The sequence below is a fragment of the Palaemon carinicauda genome, chromosome 41, assembly GCF_036898095.1.
Source record: "Palaemon carinicauda isolate YSFRI2023 chromosome 41, ASM3689809v2, whole genome shotgun sequence".
NCBI lineage: Eukaryota > Metazoa > Arthropoda > Malacostraca > Decapoda > Palaemonidae > Palaemon > Palaemon carinicauda.
In genome coordinates this window covers 54,027,486-54,050,415 of record NC_090765.1, presented here as the reverse complement: position 1 = coordinate 54,050,415, position 22,930 = coordinate 54,027,486, and the positions used below count along the sequence as shown (strand labels likewise).

The 22,930-nt window shown below is 39.8% G+C and overlaps 1 long non-coding RNA gene and 1 other non-coding gene across 3 annotated transcripts in view; both read right to left on the bottom strand.

Annotated features, from left to right (window-relative positions):
- Positions 1-22,930, bottom strand: part of LOC137632663 (uncharacterized) — a 290,790-nt gene that overhangs the window by 55,147 nt on the left and 212,713 nt on the right. The window lies entirely within an intron of this gene.
- On the bottom strand, positions 12,794-12,896 carry LOC137632723 (U6 spliceosomal RNA). The gene has a single exon (XR_011042109.1). It is a non-coding gene; the product is annotated as a U6 spliceosomal RNA (small nuclear RNA).

Here is a 22,930-nt window from a genome sequence, read left to right as displayed (position 1 = left end):
AGGAGGACTGGATGGTCTCGTTGGATCTGAAAGACGCCTACTTTCACGTTCCCATCCATCCAGACTCCCAACCTTTTCTGAGATTCGTCTTTGGAGAGGTTGTGTACCAATTCCAAGCCCTGTGTTTTGGCCTAAGCACGGCACCTCTGGTGTTTACGCGACTGATGAGGAATATTGCGAAATTCCTCCACTTGGCGGACATCAGAGCCTCCCTTTATTTAGACGACTGGCTTTTAAGAGCCCCCACAAGTCGTCGCTGTCTGGAGAGTCTCAGATGGACTTTGGATTTGACCAAGGAACTGGGTCTATTGGTCAATTTAGAGAAGTCCCAGCTTGTTCCTTCCCAAACCATCGTTTACCTGGGAATGGAAATTCAGAGTCAGGCTTTTCGGGCTTTTCCGTCGGCCCCAAGAATCAACCAAGCCCTAGAGTGCATCCTGAGCATGCTGAAGAAGAACAGATGCTCGGTGAGACAGTGGATGAGTCTAACAGGGACTCTGTCATCGTTAGCCCTGTTCACCGAGTTAGGGAGACTCCACCTCCGCCCCCTTCAGTACCATCTAGCAGCTCACTGGGACAAGGATATGACGCTCGAGGCGGTCTCTATTCCTGTTACCAAAGAGATGAGGACTACTCTAATGTGGTGGAAGAGCAACATCCTTCTCAAGGAGGGTCTCTCTTTAGCTGTTCAGACCCCCGATCTTCATCTCTACTCGGACGCATCAGACTCGGGCTGGGGCGCGACCTTGGACGGACAGGAATGCTCGGGGACATGGAACAGGGAACAGGAAACGCTTCACATCAATTGCAAGGAGTTGTTGGCAGTACATCTGGCCTTAATGAACTTCAAGTCCCTCCTGCTAAACAAGGTGGTGGAGGTGAACTCCGACAACACCACAGCCTTGGCGTACATCTCCAAGCAGGGAGGGACTCATTCGAGGAAGCTGTTTGAGATAGCAAGGGACCTCCTCATTTGGTCAAGAAGTCGAAAGCTCACGCTGGTAACGAGATTCATTCAGGGCAAAATGAATGTCTCGGCAGATCGCCTCAGCAGGAAGGGTCAGGTCATCCCCACAGAATGGACCCTTCACAAGAACGTGTGCAACAGGCTTTGGGCCTTGTGGGGTCAGCCAACGATAGATCTGTTCGCTACCTCGATGACCAAGAGGCTCCCATTGTACTGTTCCCCGATCCCAGACCCGGCAGCAGTTCACGTGGATGCTTTTCTGCTGGATTGGTCCCACCTCGACCTGTATGCATTCCCGCCGTTCAAGATCATCAACAGGGTTCTTCAGAAGTTCGTCTCTCACGAAGGGACACGGCTGACGCTGGTTGCTCCCCTTTGGCCTGCAAGAGAATGGTTCACAGAGGTACTGCAATGGCTGGTCGACGTTCCCAGGACTCTCCCTCTAAGAGTGGACCTTCTACGTCAACCTCACATAAACAAGGTACACCCAAGCCTCCACGCTCTTCGTCTGACTGCCTTCAGACTATCGAAAGACTCTCTAGAGCTAGAGGCTTTTCGAAGGAGGCAGCCAGAGCGATTGCCAGAGCAAGGAGGTTATCCACTCGCAGAGTCTATCAATCCAAGTGGGAAGTCTTCCGAAGCTGGTGCAGAGCCAATGCAGTTTCCTCTACCAGTACCTCTGTAACCCAAGTTGCTGACTTCCTGTTACATCTTAGGAATGTTAGATCTCTTTCGGCTCCTACGATCAAGGGGTACAGAAGTATGTTGGCAGCAGTTTTCCGCCACAGAGGCTTGGATCTTTCCTCCAACAAAGATCTACAGGACATCCTTAGGTCTTTTGAGACCTCTAAAGAACGTCGCTTGTCCTCTCCAGGCTGGAATCTAGACGTAGTCTTAAGGTTCCTTATGTCACCTAGATTTGAACCTCTCCAGTCAGCCTCTTTCAAAGACCTTACTCTCAAAACTCTTTTCCTCGTCTGCCTTGCAACAGCCAAAAGAGTTAGTGAGGTTCACGCCTTCAGCAGGAACATAAGGATTCACATCTGAAACAGCTACATGTTCCTTACAGCTCGGTTTTTTTGGCAAAAAATGAACTTCCTTCACGTCCTTGGCCTAGATCGTTCGAAATTCCTAGCCTTTCCAACATGGTGGGTAACGAACTAGAGAGAGTTCTTTGCCCTGTCAGAGCTCTAAAGTACTATCTTAAAAGGTCTAAGCCTATACGAGGGCAATCAGAGGCCTTATGGTGTGCCATTAAGAAACCTTCGATGCCTATGTCCAAGAACGCAGTTTCTTATTACATAAGGCTTCTGATTAGAGAAGCTCATTCTCACATGAAGGATGAAGACCTTGCTTTGCTGAAGGTAAGGACACACGAAGTGAGAGCTGTGGCTACTTCAGTGGCCTTCAAACAGAACCGTTCTCTGCAGAGTATTATGGATGCAACCTACTGGAGGAGCAAGTCAGTGTTTGCATCATTCTATCTCAAAGATGTCCAGTCTCTTTACGAGAACTGCTACACCCTGGGACCATTCGTAGCAGCGAGTGCAGTAGTAGGTGAGGGCTCAACCACTACATTCCCTTAATCCCATAACCTTTTTTAACCTTTCTCTTGAATGCTTTTATTGTTGTTTTGGGTTGTTACGGTGGGCTAAGAAGCCTTCCGCATCCTTGTTGATTTGGCGGGTGGTCAATTCTTTCTTGAGAAGCGCCTAGGTTAGAGGTTGTGTTGAGGTCCTTTAGTATGGGTTGCAGCCCTTTATACTTCAGCACCTTAGAGTTGTTCAGCCTCCTAAGAGGACCGCTGCGCTCAGTAAGGAAGACGTACTTATTAAAGGCAGAGTAATGGTTCAAGTCGACTTCCTTACCAGGTACTTATAATTTCATTTGTTATTTTGAATAACTGATATATGAAATACGGGATACTTAGCTTCTTGATTAACATGTACACTGGTTTTCACCCACCCCCCTGGGTGTGAATCAGCTACATGATTATCGGGTAAGATTAATATTGAAAAATGTTATTTTCATTAGTAAAATAAATTTTTGAATATACTTACCCGATAATCATGATTTAATTGACCCACCCTTCCTCCCCATAGAGAACCAGTGGACCGAGGAAAAATTGAGGTGGTGTTGACAAGAAGTACTGCAGTACCTGACCACAGATGGCGCTGGTGAGTACACCCCCCTCTTGTATAGCGATCGCTGGCGTATCCCGTCCGTAGATTTCTGTCGGGCAACGGAGTTGACAGCTACATGATTATCGGGTAAGTATATTCAAAAATTTATTTTACTAATGAAAATAACATATTTCGATACTGGATCCAGTTATGGTCAGCTTTGATAAAAGGTTAGCACTATGCCATAAAGTGATGCGTTAAAAAATATCTATAGGAAATAAGGTACTAAAGTATAACACCATGAAAAAATAAATACAGTGAACCCTCGTTTATCGCGGTAGATAGGTTCCAGACGCGGGCGCGATAGGTGAAAATCCGCGAAGTAGTGACAGCATATTTACCTATTTATTTAACATGTATATTCGGACTTTTAAAACCTTCCCTTGTACGTAGTACTGTTAACAAACCACCCTTTAATGTACAGAACACTTAATGCATGTACTACAGCACCCTAAACTAAAACAGGCACAAATATTAAAGGCGATTTTATATCATGTGTTTCCTAAACACCTAAAAAGCACGATAAAAAATGGCAACCAATGTTTTGTTTACGTTCATCTCTGATCATAATGAAGAAACAAACTCATTTAGTGTACACATATATGTACGTATAGGTTAGTTTTTGCATCGATTATATTGATTATACAGTACTGTATGTTGATTTTTTTATTACCAATGTTTTAGTTTACGTATTTTTCTTAGGACTTCCAAATGAAATCTTTTTCTTTATGACGCCGCCTGAAACGACGGCGTGTACGCTCAGTAAACAACCACGCTCAGAACAAACAAGGCATTTAACGCGCATGATGATAGTGATAAATAATGGTACAGTACATACAGTATTTACAGTAAAAGCATTTACAAAATATGTTACCTTACAAATATAAATTATACAGTACTTGTACGTAGCAAAGCAGGAAAACAATTTGAGAGAGAGAGAGAGAGAGAGAGAGAGAGAGAGAGAGAGAGAGAGAGAGAGAGAGAGAGAGAGAAAGAGAGAGAGAGAGAGAGAGAGAGAGAGAGAGAGAGAGAGAGAGAGAGAGAGAGAGAGAGATTGTTTTACGTACGTAAATGTAAATTTTAAACAAAAAAAATATGATAGGTTACAACATGTAGACTTTTAAAACCTTCCCTTTAACTTAATGCATACAGTACGTACATTACTAAACTATAAAACAGGTTAAAGTAAAAAATAAAGATTGTTACTGTACTCACCACGAAAGAAGTTCAAGAAAAACTTGAATGACGATGGCGATGAATTTGCTGCACAGTAGAAATGATGATGATGAAGCTGATGATGTGTTCTACTGTGCAGTCAATGATAGTATTTTACGTCTCTTCAGACGGAGGTGTCTTTTCCTGGGACACCTCTTCAACTTCTTCAATTTCTTCCGAAGGCGTACTAGCAGGAGGAACTGGCTCTTTTTTGCGAGGCTGGAAAAACATTGTGATCGGAAGTTGTTGCCGCTGCTTCTTTTTTCGATCCAAGAGCATCCTGTAGGGAGTCGTGATGTCATCAACCTTGTTGCAGAATTGCATCGAGCGAACCATATCCTCGTCCCACTCTTGTAACATTTCTTTCGCCTCCTTCATATGGTTGCAGAACTTGGCAAGCCGTTCTAATGTCAAGCCCGTTTCTTCGACATTTTCTTGGGTCTCTTCCTGGGTACCCTCACTCTCTTCCTCACTTGCCGATTTCGTCAGGTCTTCGAGGTCTGCGTCAGTTAGGGGCTGGGAATGGCAGTCCAACAACTCGTCGACGTCTTCAGTCGTCATGTCGCCAAACCCGTCACCCCCAATTATGGCAGCCAACTGCACAGATTTCCGTATTGCAGAGTGTTGGATTTCCGACGGAGTAAATCCCTTGTCGTCGTAAACAATATCGGGCCACAGCTTCTTCCAGCTCGCATTTACGGTTGCAGGTTTCATCTCTTGAAGTGCCTTTTGAATATTCTGCAGGCACGTGGCTATGGTGTACTGCCGCCAGTACGCCTTCAAGTTGAAGTCTTCATCCTCGTCATCTTGGGCAGCATCCACACACGCAACGAGGTCCGCCAAGGTATTCTTCGTGTAGAGGGCCTTGAACGCCCTGATAACCCCCTGGTCCATTGGTTGAATTAATGACGTGGTGTTGGGTGGCAGGAACTCAACCTGAACGCCCTCACGCGACAGGTCAGTTGCGTGTCCACCAGCGTTATCCATAAGGAGAAGGATCTTGAATGGCAAGCCCTTCTCTAAGAGATATTCATGGACTTGCGGGATGAAACACTGGTGGAACCAGTTGGAGGTCAGCATCTTCGTAATCCATGCTTTTTGATTATGCATCCAGTACACGGGAAGGAGATTCTTATTTTTATTTTTCAAAGCGCGAGGATTTTTCGACTTATAAATAAGCCCCGGCTTTAACAAAAATCCAGCAGCATTGCCACACATCACGAGGGTAACGCGATCCTTGAATGCCTTAAAGCCAGAGGCTTTGGCTTCCTCTTTGAACAGGAAAGTTCGCGACGGCATTCTCTTCCAAAACAAGCCGGTTTCATCCATATTAAAGACTTGTTCCGGCTTGTATCCACCTTCAGCGATAATGTTCTTGAAAGTCTGGTTCACGTAAGTTTCAGCAGCGGCAGTGTCAGCGGAAGCAGACTCCCCATGCAGGGAAACGCTTTTCAGGGCGAAGCGTTTCTGAAACTTCGCGAACCATCCTTTGCTTGCGGAAAAACGTTTCTGAGGCTGGGAATCAGTGGATGTCCCTGGTTGAGGATCATCTGCATCATCATCATCTTCAGCATGGTTGCCGTCGTCCTCTTTAGGTTCCTTTGCAGCAAAATTCTCATATAAGCTCAAAGCCTTTGTTTGGATGGTGTTCGTATCCAACGCTATGTTCTTCTTCCGGCAGTCGGCAATCCACACAGCTAAAGCACCTTCCATGCGTACGATCGTTTTATTACGCGTTGTAACGACTCGCTTCGCTGATCTGCTAAAGGTGATTGCAGCAGTCTTTCTAATGTTCGCCTCGTCCTTCTTGATGTAGCGAACGGTGGATTCGTTGATGCCAAAATGGCGGCCGGCGGCCGCGTAACTTCTACCATCTTTTAACATGTCGAGAAGCGTAACCTTCTCAGCTATCGTCATCATCCTTCGGTGGCGTTTAGGCTCACTACCAGCCTTACTAGAAGCAGAACGCTTGGGAGGCATTGTAACAGAAAGTTCAACAAAAAGTTCAACTTAAAACAGTCGCACACAGCACAGATTAAACTTCACAAAGTTAAGAACGTCTACTCAGCAATACGCGGAAAGAGAAAGTGAACGATCCAGCCCCGCGAGAACTTTGATGCTGCGGGTAGAAGATGCGGGCAAAACTCCAATCACAGGCTAGATAACAAAACTTGAGTTTTGATTCGTCATCTATCAGCGCTTGAACCAATCACAACCCGTCTTAGTACTATGGCGCGTTGGTTACTCATAGAAGATGCCCCCGCGCATACTGAACGTACGTAGATTAAGTACAATACCGTAATAATAATAAATAATGATAATAATACTGTACAGTAATAATAATAATAATAATGATTAATAATAATAACAATAATAATTTTATCAACAACAACAACAATAATAATAATAATAACAATAATAATAAAAATTTACGTACGCTATTTTACGCCTCTCTCTCTCTCTCTCTCTCTCTCTCTCTCTCTCTCTCTCTCTCTCTCTCTCTCTCTCTCTCTCTCTCTCTCTCTCTCTCGTACGCTTACAGTATTCGAAATGTGATTTTTGCAACAAAGAATATTATTGGATGCAGTACTGTACTACGTACGTATACATACAAAAGATTCATGGAAAAGAAGCACATCCATTACAGTACACACCATTCTAATATGGTATGACTGCATCTGATTTGCGTTTCATGTTCGATTTAATTTTACTACGTACTGAATTATCGTATGATCACATTCTCTTTTCGTGTTTTATTTCTTTCTGTGCTGAATTATATATCATATGTAATGCAATGAACAATCAGTAAGAGCAGATATTACTAATTACAGTATTAATGGAATTACAGGTAACAAAATATCGTATTTGGTTGTCTTCAGATTTCGCGGTATTTTCGAATTTTCCGGAAAATCCGCGATATGTATATATATATGGGTTATGGGAAAACCCCGCGAAGTGGTGAATCCGCGATTGTCGAACCGCGAAGTAGCGAGGGTTCACTGTATACAATACCCTACACTGTATTGAAATATTGCGAGTGAGAATGAAATAAAGCATACTAAGATGATTTGTTTCTACTTGAAATACAAACCCTCGTCCTTCATTTAAGGAGATGCTCCAGTGCAAGCTGCAATCAGTTGTTGAAATGGATAACAAGCAGTTATCTGACTGTAGTGGGTGGAGAGAAAAGCCCCATCGCCCTTCCCAGTCCGTTACCTCTCACCTTTTACTTCGACCGTAGAGCTGTTTGCACGTGTTAGCAGCATTATCAAACTGCGCTTTTCTTCAAGTTTGCTTGGTTTACGAAATGGAATGGAAACAGGAAATTCATGTTTGCCAGGACTGGATGCAGCCACAGCTTCATGGCGAAGTTGGATGTAAATCCTCACTCACTCTGTCCTTTGAGTCAGGGCCATGTCTGTTCGCAAGTTTATGCTCAGAAGGGGAAGACGTGAGCTAGGTGTTTGTTGAGTTCAGACTGGGCAACGCTCAAGTAGACACTGGTACTAGTGATGGCTGCTGCTGTTGCTTGCTCTTCAGGAAGTGTGTCTGTCGCTGATGCTTCTGCGCATATGCCTCTGGATCAATCCCGATGGAGTAACTCATGGGTCATGAGAGGGCAGTTCGACATCAGCTTCCTTCTCAGGTTTTGCCAGTCTGCTGGGACCCCGATCTTCTTGCTCTTATCACGGTCCCGATGGCCCACTCTCTTCAGTCAACTGCACCTATAGAGGTACCACCAGTCCATGGAGTCACTGACTCTTCACGGATGGAGACTATTCAGAATCTCTGAGCACAAGGCTTTTCAAAAAACAAGGCATTGCAAAGAGATGTCTGAATGTCTCCGGAGGTCCTCTAAAGATGTATACCACTTCTGCATTTGGTGTCGAGATAGGTTTTTCTCCGGTTGGAGTGTAGCATAGATCGTGGATTTCCTCTTCTTCCTTCGCTGGGGGGGAAGCGCCTCTCAGTTGCAGCCATCAAAGACTATCCCTCAGCCTTGATTTGATTATGGTCTTCAGACTGAAGGGCATAGATCACTCAGCCTCTTGGAAGTTGTCTAAATTCGGGATGAGCTTTGACCTGTCTTGCCCACCCTGGGACTTCAGGTCTCTGGAGTGGTATGTGACTCTAGTCCTCAGGGCTCTTACATATACCCCATCTGAATCTTTGAGGAGGTCATCAGATAGGGATCTGAGACTCAAGACTGCTTTTTTTTTTTTTTTTTTTTTTTGCTAATCCTAGCGTTGGTGAAGAGAGCAAATTGCCTGGTTTCTCTTACGTAGTAACCCACCGTCATAGACGGAAGGAGTTCTCCTTTACTTTTGTGCTAGAGTTATGTTCAAGTCCTCTACCGCCTCATCCCTTTGGGAGGCATTCAATGGTGAAGACAAGATGCTTTTGTGTCCTGTGAAGGTTCTGCAGTACTATTTGAAGAGGACCCAACCTCTAAGGCATATGTGTCGGAGACTCTTCGTTAACACTAACAGGTACAAGAAAGAGGTGTCAAAGAACAAGATCTCTTTCAGACTTTGTGAGACGTTCCAGAGTGTTTATGCTTCGACTGACGAGAGTGTCGAGGCGCCAGCCAGGATCAGGGCTCACTTAAGTGACTCAGGGGTATTGTCCCCACTCTCACTTTTAAAATAAACTTGTCAGTGGGCCATGTTTTAAAGGGAGGTGCCTGGAAGAGACAGCTCACCTTTATGGGGCCTATTATCTGCCTGAATGTATCAACAAGTCCTGTAAAACCTTTATGCTTGGACCTGTGGTGGCTGTTCAAGATGTTATGTAGCAACCCTGCCTCCCTCATGGGACAGATTGTATCTCATCTTTGGTATTGTTTTCACATAAGTAGGGAATTAAAACAGTCAGGCCCCACTCCTTGCGAGGGTTAGGTAACAGAGACAGGCGCGAATCAGCGTATCTTTGGTGCCATAGGGTGGGATAACTCCTAACCTAACAACTCACTGCCATTGCCTACGCTCGGATAATTAACACACTAAGTACTGCCTAGTATTGTTTTTACTAGGTTTCTATCATAGTATAGTTGTTCCTATCTAGTGATACTGTATAACACTTGCTGATACTGTAGTGTATATTACTGTAATATACTACTATCACTACATTAAAGCTTAACTGTACTGTAAGTGTTCGCTGCTTTCTTTCGGACGACTTGACTCACTGCACAATGTAGCCTACATTTACAATAAACAACATTACTGTAATTCTGTACTGTACAAAATGTATACTGTACAATTCACGATTAACTGAGTGTACATATTTTATACAACGACCACTAATCATTTTCATAAGAATTTCTATGCAGCAATCTTGAAACATGGCACAATTCCTGATGGTTGTCTCTTGCGCAGTAATACGTCAAATACAGTAACCCAGTACCGTAATCATATTTATCCGATCTTCTACTTCAATGGGTTAGAAAATCAAAAGATAATGACAAAAGTACAGCATCGTTAGTAACATTATTAATGTTGCGTAAACGCATACAGTACAACCAAAATAACAACCGAACAAAAAACCGCTGTTGTGCTTGTATTTCAATCATCGTACGCTTATTTCTACTTACATATTAGTTTGGAAGGATTGACTTAACAACATATAATGTGCTCAGTATAATCATATACTGTAGTTGTGTGTTTAAGTAAAATAAAAATAAGAATTAATTTTATCTTTACAGTATTACAATACCTTGGTCACCAAAAAAATTTGTTTTGGACAACTAGGATTGTTTATATTTTTTCCAAGAGATAGAGATGGTGGTAGATTGTATGTTTACATATTTGTCGCATATGTAAAGTTGTAAACTCACAAATTGTTTTATTTTCATACATTCTTAAACAGAAATACAGTTTATTTTATAAACTAAAAACATAATATGAAAACAGCAGCAACAATAAAGATTATATATGTGGTAAAAGATTTATAATAAAAGTGTAGTAACATTAGGCTGGCCTTGAAATTGCCGTTCACCCATTACATGCAGTATATGATAAAATGCTTTTTCTAAAGGAAATTTTGGGGTCCCCCAAGGGAAAGTTTCTTTTATTTGGTATGTTACAATTTTTTTTACGTCCCAGAGCCTATCCCTATGAAAAACAGATATGGAGCGTTAGTGTCTCTGCTTCATGTCTCCACATACCCAGTGTTGTACACAGTCAGAAAAGTTACAGAATTGTCCCGTTTGCTTCTATGGAGACTCCTTTTGAGGGAAGGTTTCTATGCGAGGTAAGCCCCAACCATACATGGTGTCCTCCACAGGGACCATGAGACTTTTTGTCCAAGGATGGTGTGTAACATCTCTCGGAGAACAAGTCCATTCAACACTTCGTGTGAGTGTGAGGAGTTCTGCCTAAAGGGCAAAATCAACTCCTTTCAGCCTAAAGACCTGACTGAATAACGAGTTATTGCCAATCACAAGAAGAGCCCTTCTCTTTAGAGGTAAAATAAACATTCAGCTGACTCTGGCATAGAGGCTCTAATAGGAAAGGTCACCTGCTCTAACCATAGAAGATGGCCAATTGAAGTCGACGATTTCCAGAAGTATCCTGACATCTCTCATGCGACTTTGCACGAAAAGTCTGTCTTCTGAAAGGAGATGCTGGATAACTTCCATTCATGACTCTTAAAGTGATTCCGCCGAGTTGTGGGATTTCTGGGTACAGTATGTAATTAATGGAATATGTTGGGTTAAGGAAGTAATACCCTTGTAGACTTTATCTGGAAGGGGTATAAGGCATAGGAATCATTCTACTTAGGGGGCCTCTTAATGCTATTATAATTAAACTGAGTTGGGATTGGCTCGGACTCGAATCAAGACACTCCTTATCTGGTAAACATCGATGCCGTTCCAAGGATACTGAAAAGCTTCCTTGAATGCGTCTTCCAAGTCTGGCATTGGTGAACAAAAAATCAGAAGTTTCTGATTAGTGAGGCTGTTAACAGGTCAACTCTTGGAGAACCCTTCAAAGTCAGGGTTTTGTTTGCTATCTGAATATGCAAAGACCATTCTTCACCTATGATCTGCAGCCTTCTGCTCAAGTTTGTACTTTCCCACTGTTCTTTCGCCTAAATTTCCATGGCTGCTTAGGTGGCCACATAGAGCATTGCCCACTCGTGGATCTCTATTGTCAGCTGATAAGCTGCAGAGAAAACAGTACTACCTCTGTTGTTACTTGTACCTACAGTGGTGCTGTTACTTATACACAACATCGAGTGATCAGTCAATAAAGAGCAAGTGTTGTTGAGTCACTTGACACTACAACACTTTGAGATTGAATCAAAGTACTCAGTCGGTCCTTGTACCGACTCTAGGTGTTGTAGGAGGTGTGATCTTCCCCCACCATCATCTCTTTTGATGTGCCCAAGCTACCGAAGATCCGGTGCACGGCATCATTGCTAATCGAGACTAGGTCTTTACTATCGGACTACTGCCTGAAGGGGGTTGCTATCTTGTGAACAGTATCTCTTAAGATACCACTGAAGGAACTAAAGAAGTGACGACCGTTCGGAAAGAGACATTACAGGGAGGCCAGGTCTCCCAGCTCCTGCTAAAGCTGTGTTGATTTTGAGGCTGTTGAAGGAGCAGGAAAGCTACCTATCAAAGGTGCTGGTTCGTCCCTAAGTAAGAAGACTCTTCACACGAAGGTGACGATATCTTTCACAGGTAAATTGGTATTTGCTTGGGCACCAGGCAAAACTCGATTAATTTTGAACCCAGAACATGATTGAACATGAGTTTATGCCGGTGGAAGTCATCCAAGTAGTGCAGGAGACGAATGTCGTTAGCGTGTGTCCTGTCCTTGCCCTGGAGCTGGGATGGACTGGAATTTGGGAGTACGCATCCTTCATATCGATCGATATCCTGAGGTCCGAATGCCCTTATCGTCTCCTGACTGTTTGCAATTTCCATCTTAGACGAAGTTTGTCAAACCTACTTGTTCATGTCTGGAATGTCCACAACTGGTCTCCTGTCCACAGGTATCCTTTCTACAATAAGGAAGCCCTCATTCACTTCCTGGAGGCAAAGTAAACATTGTTGTACCTTATCAAATATGTAGATATACAGATATGCTGGTGAAATTGAGCAAGCATGCTTGTGCGAATGCCGAGGTACGTGTGTGGTGCGAATGCCGAGGTACGTGTGTGTGCTCCGGAGAGCGCCCTTCTGCCACATGACCTGAATCTCAGTCTGGAGGAATAAGTCCTTCACCAATCCTTAGCAGTAGGCTGATGAGGTCGATGGGAATAAATTAGACAAGAAATAGTGAACGGGAGGTGGAGCCAGGACTGGAACATGTCCACAGTCCTAAGTTCCATCAAGTGATACCATCCCCTCCTCTATCAGGGTACAGACGTCCTCCCCAGGTATCATTGTAGGAGGGCTACCGCCCCTAGTGGAAGAGGAGAAAATTGTGAAATTCTAAGGCATTTTGCATACCATCCTTGTTCAGAGCCATGCTAAGCTTGTAAGTATTGTTACAATTTTCTTGTTTGTACTGTCGAAAGACTTTTCGCTCTTTCATTCATACCCTGTCAGCTCATCAATTGTAAATATTGGAAACATGAAAGTTTTGACAATTATACCAATGGTAAAATCATCAATAATACTGGTCATGTTTGACAATGTGGATATAAAAAATAAATAAAAACGGTACTAAAACATGAAAGGAAAAATCATTAAACAAACATGAAAGTTGATAAATTTTCAAACGAAGGGGAGTTTTAGTAGTAAACTGTGTGAATGTAGCTAAATCTTGCAAGTCCGGCTCTATCTTTAAATATAATATTAAATGTAAGTCACTTAACACATGCGCAATCAAAAGGGAGATATACAGAGAGGGGATGTTTGTAAAAGGTGTCCAACATAGTTATATATCCATGTATTTAATTCTTCTATGGCGAGAGCTGTTGACACACAATTGACCAATTTTCTACCTTTCTAACTTTGCAATTATACTAACAAATGTAATGATAATAACTTGAAAGTTGAATGAAACATCACCGATAAAAACAGCTATAATCTGAAACACCGTACCCTTATATAGCAATGGAAATAGAAAACGGCCCCGGGAGGAATTGATAGACCCACAGAAAGAGCCTATTCTGTAAGGTCTTTCAATAGACACATCCCATGAAAAATTGGATTAACTGAATCATAGAAAATGGGATTAGGGCGGGAAATACTAAGCTCGGTTGTCCATATTGCATATCACAAAGGTATTCTTATTACGACGGTATGATCTAATTACCATAGCTTGATTATCATTACCACTCTATGGAGTAGTGGTTTGTTCTCCTAAGTCAATTTATTTGGATTTGGGATCATGTATTGAAACCATTAGCAAGCTCAAATGGAACTGGGCAGGTCACATTGCCAGGATGACAGACAACCGATGGACATCCCGAACAACCTTCTGGACACCCCGAGGATACACAAGAAACCGAGGAAGACAAAAAACCCGCTGGCGAGATGTCTTAGACCAACATAAGCAACAGTGGCACAGAATAGCTTGCGATAGAAGTCTGTGGAGAAACCTGGGGAAGGCCTACATCCAACAAAGGACTTTTGAAGGCTGAAATGATGATGATGATGTCAAGTGAAAAAAAAAAAAAAAAGAAAAAAAAAACTTGACACAACATGGACACTGACGTGTAAGAGTCTTCTTTAACCCCTGACCAGAAATTAAGTTCTTTGCAATTCCTTGCGTGTAAGATATCATGCTGGCAAAAGGCCAGCTTCCTCAAACAACAATAAGGTCTTTGGTGTGTCTATTATTTCTGTTCTAGCTTCAGAGACCACGATTTTTGTGAATTCCTGTTCAACTAAATTTAAATGAATAATCAGTGTTGCTGAAGTTGATCTAATTAAACTACATGCATTGAATTGACTGACAATCCTCTTTTGGCTAAGACACGACAATATCCTAAATCTATTAGTTATATATATATATATATATATATATATATATATATATATATATATATATATATATATATATATATACAGTTGTTTTATTGGTTTCCATTTTGACAAATATTAAAAAAAATTCTCTAATTTCAACATGTCACCTTGTGATTTTATGATAAAAAATAGATTGTTTGGGAAAAGGCGGAAAACTGGAATGTTTTGCACAACAAGTCATATCTGATTAGACTTGAAATCATTCTAAATACTAGTGAGTAGATTCTTCAAATGTCATCTTATGATGATCTAGATTCTAAAGCAAACTCAAGGTAACAATACTTCATTTTGTGGAGAGGTATGTCATTAATCATATATGAAAACCTCTTTAGCTCGGAAAGATGAAAAATATCCTTTTTACATAGAAATTGGTCCAGAGAGTTTTTAAAATAAGATTGTTTTCGAAGGATCCGGGTGTTAGATTAGATTAGGTTGTATTGTTGAGGCTTTTGCAAAAGCTTCATTGCGTGTGTTCATTTTCAAGGGCCACGCAGAAGGAAGAAAATATTATGCATAAAACGTGGTGTAGAAAAATAAATAAATAAAACTACAATTGATCATAGAGGACTATTAAAAACCGGAGTCTTTTTGCTAACTGTTCAATCAAACAGATCTAATTGAGCATGTATAAGGATTTTAAAAACGGATTGATATCCTACTAAAAAAAGAATTGGTAAAGTAATAAAGCAAAAAGTAATGAAATGTCACCAGCTGCCTATAGTTTTCCACATTAAGACTATACAAAATACTTTCTGAATGGCTTTATTCTCCCTAAACAAGACTAAATTGATATTTTGGCCCATTTATGAAATAAAATACTACCCCTAAGACTTAAAATAATAATAAAATGTGTATAATAGTGCCATATAGACCAACACATGAAAAGGAAACAAACAAGAACACAACACTCTGACGATTCAACGAACTGTCTAGGTATTTAGAAAAATAAAACTTTATATTAAGAGCACTTCACCCACAGAGTAATGTAGGCGTACCTTACTATTTCAGTACTACCATCATCATATCATTATAACTATTGTTATTATCATGTTCATCTGCTTAGGATCTCTTCAGGCTAATGAGATGGAATGGCTAGAATCTCTCTCTCTCTCTCTCTCTCTCTCTCTCTCTCTCTCTCAGGTTGACAGTAATGAGAGATGCAGCTTTACTGTAAATTGTACCAAGTAATTCACATATCTCCACCAACCCAAAGACGAGAAAAATTGCTCTCTCTCTCTCTCTCTCTCTCTCTCTCTCTCTCAATATACCAAAGGGATGCAGGTTAAGAGCAATGAGGGATGTAGCTTTACAGTAAATTGTACCAATTTTCTCACATATTTTTACCAACACAATGACACGAAAAAATGGTTTCCTTCTACTCTACTCTACTCTCTCTCTCTCTCTCTCTCTCTCTCTCTCTCTCTCTCTCTCTCTCTAAATATAATGAAGGTATGCAGGTTAAGAGTAATGACCGATGCAGCTTTAATGCAAATCGTACCAATTTACACGAACATTTTTACCAACACAAGAACACGTAGGATTCGTGATTCGTGTCCTTCTATGGAACCTGCCACGATAGGAACAGAGGTCCTCTTCCGTGGGATGAAGCAGAACGCGTCCGAGGAGTTTACAGGAACCTAAGGGAGCAGCTGTAGCAGAGGCTGCGGAGGGCGCCGTGATTGCCACAATTGGATAATAAGGGAGTAATGGTGACATCCTGGCCTACCACACCTCTACCCCACCCCCACGTACAAGTCGATCGAGTTTTCTTTTTTTTTTCTTTTTTTACTATTAAATGAACTTTGAACTACGTGGAATTCATCAGGATATAGGTGTTTATATTTACATCTTTATTGATGATTAATAGCAATTACTTTTTTCTGATTATTATTATTATTATTATTATTATTATTATTATTATTATTATTATCCAACCGAGGCCCTAAGCGTTAATAGGTGTAAGAGGAGATGATGATGATTACTATCTACAACTCTAGTTGGAAAAGCAAGATGCTATAAGCCCAAGGACTTCAACAGGGAAAAATAGCCCAGTGAGGAAAGGAAACAAGGAAATAAATAAACGATATAAGAAGCAATGAACAATTAAAGCATTTTAAAAAAAACATTAATAACAAAAAAGAAAGCAAGGTCGTTGCGTGGATACAGATAATACTTCATCTGATCGTAAAGATTATGGGATATCGGAGTAATAACATATTTTGCAATAATCAAAACCATTTAATTATAGTGTATGCAAGGATAGTTGAGAAGTGTGCGCAATTTTCATTTATAAATATGTCCCCACGAAAACCTTGGGAGTATATTTGCATGGTTTAATGGTTTAAAGGTTGCTCATGAATGGCAGAGGCAAGCGACAGTATTGCCCAGCATTCAGGACAATGCCCTAGAGACTGACCATATATTATATGATCAGCGCCCAAGCCTCCTCTCCACCCAAGCTAGGACCAGGGAGGGCCAGGCAGTGGCTGCTGATGACTCAGCAGATAGACATATAGGCTCCCCCAGAACCCCCCAACCTTAGCTCACAAGGATAGTAAGGTTGCAGACACTAATGGCACTAACGAGACTGAGCGGGACTCGAACCCCCGACTGGCAAACACCAGGCAGAGACATTACCAATCAGGCCACTGGATATGTAAAGGAATGTGTATGTATGCATGGATGTGTGGGTGTGTATACATATTATATATATATATATATATATATATACAGTGGATGGTTACTTTACATTTAAAATTAATATATAATGCCTTAGTGGCGTCTAAATAACAAACTAAGCTCCAAATGTGTTTCAGATAATACGAAAACTGAATTTACGCTTTTCAATTTAATATTTGGTCCCGACACGTGTTTCGAATCACGTTTTTACTTAACTCTTCGTCAGGGCTTCATTGGTTTAACAATGGAATTACACTTCAATATAAAGGTTATAGTGGTGAAAATTTAAAATACAAAAATATTCGAATACTCGGTAATTAATCCATATGTATATATAAGATTCTTTAAAATGGTAAATTTAAAGAATGATTTTGAAATACATGAATGATTATTCACAAGGGCTCAGGAGCTTTCCCTCTTGACGAAGCTTATGGTTCCAATCTTGCAACGGGACTGACGTTGGTTCTTCAGAGCCGTTGACGCATAAATTGCAATATTTGCGATATCACTGGTCATTCAATCAGGGAAATTGAGCAACAATATGTCTGGTAGATGCTTGGATGGGTGACTATCAAGGTAAGAAACCCTTGCAATAATAAGCCTGGTCAGTGTTTGGACTTAAACCAAACTTTGCATTCAGAACCTCCAAGACTATACCATCCACTACATAGTACAGTCATCATCATCTCCTACGGCTATTGACGCAAAGGGCCTCACATAGTAACAGTACATAGGGATAATAATTTCGTTGTGGAGATTTCCTCACGAAAGCCATTAGTTATTGTCTGAAACAGCTGTCGGAAATAACTGGAGTAGCAAAGCAAAAATATCCGCCTTTTCCTTAAAAAAAAGACTATACGTGAAGGCAAGAAAAAATTCGGAAGACGAGGAAAGTGTGGCTTAAAATAAATGATGCCACGTGTGTTTTAGCATTTAATGACTATTTATATATATATATATATATATATATTATATATATATATATATATATATACATCATCACATAACTTTGGGAATAATGGCTGAAGTTGTTAAAACAGCTTCATTTAAATTTTTACAAAATAATTGCCACGTGCATCCAGTATAACTATCTGGCTGGCTATCTTGAACTAAAACCAAATAACAAGCAAGGAATATGACCGCCACAGAATTCGAAAACACAATAAACATATGGATTTTCAAAACAGCTCACAGAACTACGGGAGATAAGACAGAAGTCTGCCCTACGGGCCAGAAGACATAAATCTGGAGAGAACTATTCTGCTTTTTGGACCTTTGCGCAAAATATGAGAAGGACAATAAAAGGTACGAGAATGGGGAACGAAAACGGGAATCTTAGACATGGTGGCAAGAGAGATTTCATTGAAAATTTTGCCATTTAGTTACTAAGGAAAATGTTTAGCATGTAAATAATTGAGAGAATGTAAGGATTCTGATCAATAAAGAAAATAACACGTTCTCTCTGCTGTTGAACTGTCGTGAAAATTATTCATCAGTGAAACTGTCAATATATATATATAATATATATATATATATTCGTTTATTTTCTAGTATACGCGACCTATCAAAAGTGACGGCTAAATAATTACATAGATATGCAGACACAGATTCAACCATTCCCATCCCCTCCCCCTTTCCTAACTACATCACGACAGTTTCAGCAATTTGTGGGAGATTGTGGTTTCAGAGTGTACATCAAGGGGGAACTCCCTCTTACCAGGGTATGACTACTTTTTTCTCCTTCCTACCCAAAGGACAGGGAGAGACCGAGTAGTCTGGCAATGTTGCAGACCGCTACCGGAAATATATATATATATATATATATATATATATATATATATATATATATATATATATATACTGTATATGTGTGTGTGCATTGTTTCTCTCCTGTGAATCTGTTTCCCACGTTAATATCAATAAATTGAACAAGTTGTGACAATCCAAAGACTGTATTGATTATTTTGGGACACCCTGTATGTATATATATATATATATATATATATATATATATATATATATATATATATATATATATATATATATATATATATATATATATATATACTGTATATAAATATTATCTATATATATATATATATATATATACAGTATATATATATATATATATATATATATAAAGCCAGCGCCACTTGCTTTTTATCATATAGGGGAGATATGCCGATGCTTAAGAAACGAAAAGATTTCGTGATAAAATAGTTCAGGTTGACCACAAAAGAACAGGGATGGAACAAAATGGGGCCATGAAGAGAATATCTGTACATTGCGCGGTATAGAGTAATCTCGCTATATTACAGTAATTTCAGAGAAGAATTGATAAGATCCACGTCTACCATTACTTAATAAAACAAGATAAATGCTGAAAATTTGACATTCCATAGGTCAAATCAAATTGAATTTTGTTTCACTGTTTTTGCATTTTTATCTCTCGCTGTTTTTAATAATCATATCACTAATTATTTAACTATTTTTTTTCAATATTATAAGTTTCTTTTAATATATGAGAATCTATACTATGCATTAGAAGTCATCTTTCAATGGGTATATAAGTATATAATTATTTAGAAAAAACTGAAATCTTCAAAAGTTGCTGAATAAAATATATTCACTGATCAGCATAAATTTATTTGTGTTTGAGAGAGAGAGAGAGAGAGAGAGAGAGAGAGAGAGAGAGAGATAATCCCATGGTGTAATTAGAAACAAAAGTGATTGGTTTTGTATACGAGAAAAGAACCTCTTAGTAAAATGTTGTGAGAGAGAGAGAGAGAGAGAGAGAGAGAGAGAGAGATAATCCCGCAGCATAATTAAAAACAAAAGTGATTAGTTTTGAATACGAGAAAAGAACCCCTTCGTAAAACGTGGTGAGGAGAGAGAGAGAGAGAGAGAGAGAGAGAGAGATAAAATCCACGCAGCATAATTAAAAAAGTGATTGGTTTTGAATACGAGAAAAGAACCCCTTGTTAAACGTGGTGAGGAGAGAGAGAGAGAGAGAGAGAGAGAGAGAGAGAGAGATAAAATCCACGCAGCATAATTAAAAAAAAGTGATTGGTTTTGAATACGAGAAAAGAACCCTTGTTAAACGTGGTGAGGAGAGAGAGAGAGAGAGAGAGAGAGAGAGAGAGAGGAATATGCTTCAAATGCTACAACCCAAACCCAAACAGGAATAATGGTGGATGAGAGGGGATTAGCGGTTGAGGGTCGGCTTGTCTCAAAGACGGTCAAGATTTACATTTCCTGTTTTCGGTGTTTCGTCGGCTTTCTTGGGGTTGGCCTCCTAGGGCCTCACTACCCTGCGTAGCTATAATAAATCACGAATGCTATCCGTTATAAGCAGTAATATATTGAATAATTCACACATTTCCTAACTTGATGACATAATACTGGTCGAACTTGGAAGATAAGAGAGAATTTGTAATATTTTCATAGTTTTCCCAGAAAAATTACGGAAATTCCAAGAAATATTTTGTTTTTGAGAAGAGGACCAGTGTGGCTCTTACAATAGAGCTGTTCCTAACTTCCTTGCCTTTCTTTGTAGAATTATGCTTATTGTTATTTCACGCTGAACAACAGGCAAGCAAGTCCCTCCAACTAAATTTAATTGTTTTATAGTTTCATATACGAAACTACTATATGTTTCTGAAAGACACGATTTCAGTTGATTGCTTATTGATTTATAGTTTTGTAGCCCGGAATATAAACTAGTCTTATTTTTCTATGATTTAAATCATGAGTAAACCAGTAGGGCTCGGAAACGCCACCATAACCTCATTAAAAGCCATAAATAAATGAAAAGCAGTCAGAGAGAGAGAGAGAGAGAGAGAGAGAGAGAGAGAGAGAGAGAGAGAGAGAGCTTCTCTCCTTTTATAGGTGAAAGTGTCAAATATATAGGCCTACTGTAGCTCCATTGCCACTTTTGAACATCTTCCGAGGCATTGTACTCCAATAATAACTGGAGAAAGAAATTTTCGGATTATCTGAAAGGCGGTCAATGGCGACGGTTACTTGTACGTATATTACTTTACATCCGACAGTGCTGTTTCATTATTGCTACTTGAAAATTAGAATCTAGATTTTAGAATTTGTTATGGCGTAATTAAAAAGAAACAGGCTTGGGTGCCAAACATTAACATTGGAAAAATGTAGAACAGCATTCGTGTTATTTTTATAATTTGATTACCAATATATCCTAGACTTCTGATTTCGCTAGTAGATTGCAATACAAGTGGATTTAAGGACTACAATTGGACTAGAAGTAAAAAAAAGTTGAATAGTCAGATGAAAGAAAGTTAGTGGGGCTGAGGTCGAATAAAGGCTAAAAAGTGGGCGTTGCTATGTCCCAAAGAGGTGGTACAGACCTTTGTAGCAATACCTAGTGTTTGACATGAGGTGCACTCACAGCACTACCCTTTTAAGGGAAAGTGGAGCGGAACCTAATAATTCCTAACAATTCCACGATATATACCACTGCTGGACTGGGAAATTCCTTTTGTAATATCATAATTAGAGAACAGGCGTATAAAAAACGAGTGAATTTTGTCGGAGGCAGAAGCACATAAATGGCTAGCAACATGCAAGAGTCTAGACTAAATAGATCTCATAACACGAACTCTATTGTAGACTGCAAACTATTTCTTTACGTGAATGTACTCGTTAAGTTTTATTGATGCCTGAACCCTTTCACTGAACCTCACTGATTCTGGAATCGTTAGCTTTGCACTCAAAAGAAAACCGCAATCCCATCTCGACCAGCTTAGTCCCTCTTTGTGATTCATAAATGTTTATGAATTAGAAACCCAGGATATGTGTTAAGTTTAGTCTATTTAACCTATTGAATCCCATAAAACGTAATCTACGTCCTGTAATCATAGTTTTCTTTTATCAATTACGTGCGGAAGTTGATCCATATGTATAATGATATTTCAATGTTAAGAATATCTATTCTACAATGCGAAAATTTCTTTGACAAACTTATAGTTACATAAAGCAACTCATAAGAGGCTTGAGACCTTGATAAAATAATTTATTAACGCTGGGGTGGGATTGAAAGTTATCAATATATAGTCCATTTCTTTTAGGATGCATATTTGCACCGACTCGCAGCGGTGCCCTTTTAGCTCGGAAAAGTTTCCGGATTGCTGATTGGTTGGACAAGATAATTCTAACCAATCAGCGAACAGGAAACTTTTCCGAGCTAAAAGGGCACTGCCGCGAGTCGGTGCAAATATGCATCGCTAAAAGAAATGGACTATAGTATAAACGTTATTACTCGCAAGGCGCTGTATATAAACTCGATGATTGTTTAATAAAGCGCCGCATGAAGAACCCCAGAAAGAGCTTAGTAATACAGTCTGTTAGCTAATAATTTATTTCATCTTTCTAAAATCTATCGGTTATTGCAATAGATAGACCGTAAGAAAAGACTAAACTAATCGCGGCCGAAAGATGAAGTGACCGTTAAGTAAAAGGTCCTTTAAATATAATGTACCTTGATTAAAACATTCTTTAAATGGGGTATCGCATATGTCTGTTTCATTCGGTGACAGCAGGGATATTTTAATCTAAACATTAAATAAATATAAATGGGTCATTCTTAACAGAAGGTCATCACTTTATAAACATCCAATTTACAAACATTCAACTTACAAACATTCGATTTACAAACCTTCAACTTACAAACATTCGATTTACAAATATTCAACTTACAAACACTCGACTTACAAACATTCAACTTATAAAAACTCGACTTACAAACATTCTGAGATACAAACAAATCCAACTGAAAGTAAAACAAAGATGAGATAAAAAAAAAAATTACTGTAATAAAACAATATCATATAATTTATTACAGTAAGCAAAATGACACTTGTAATAACCTGAATC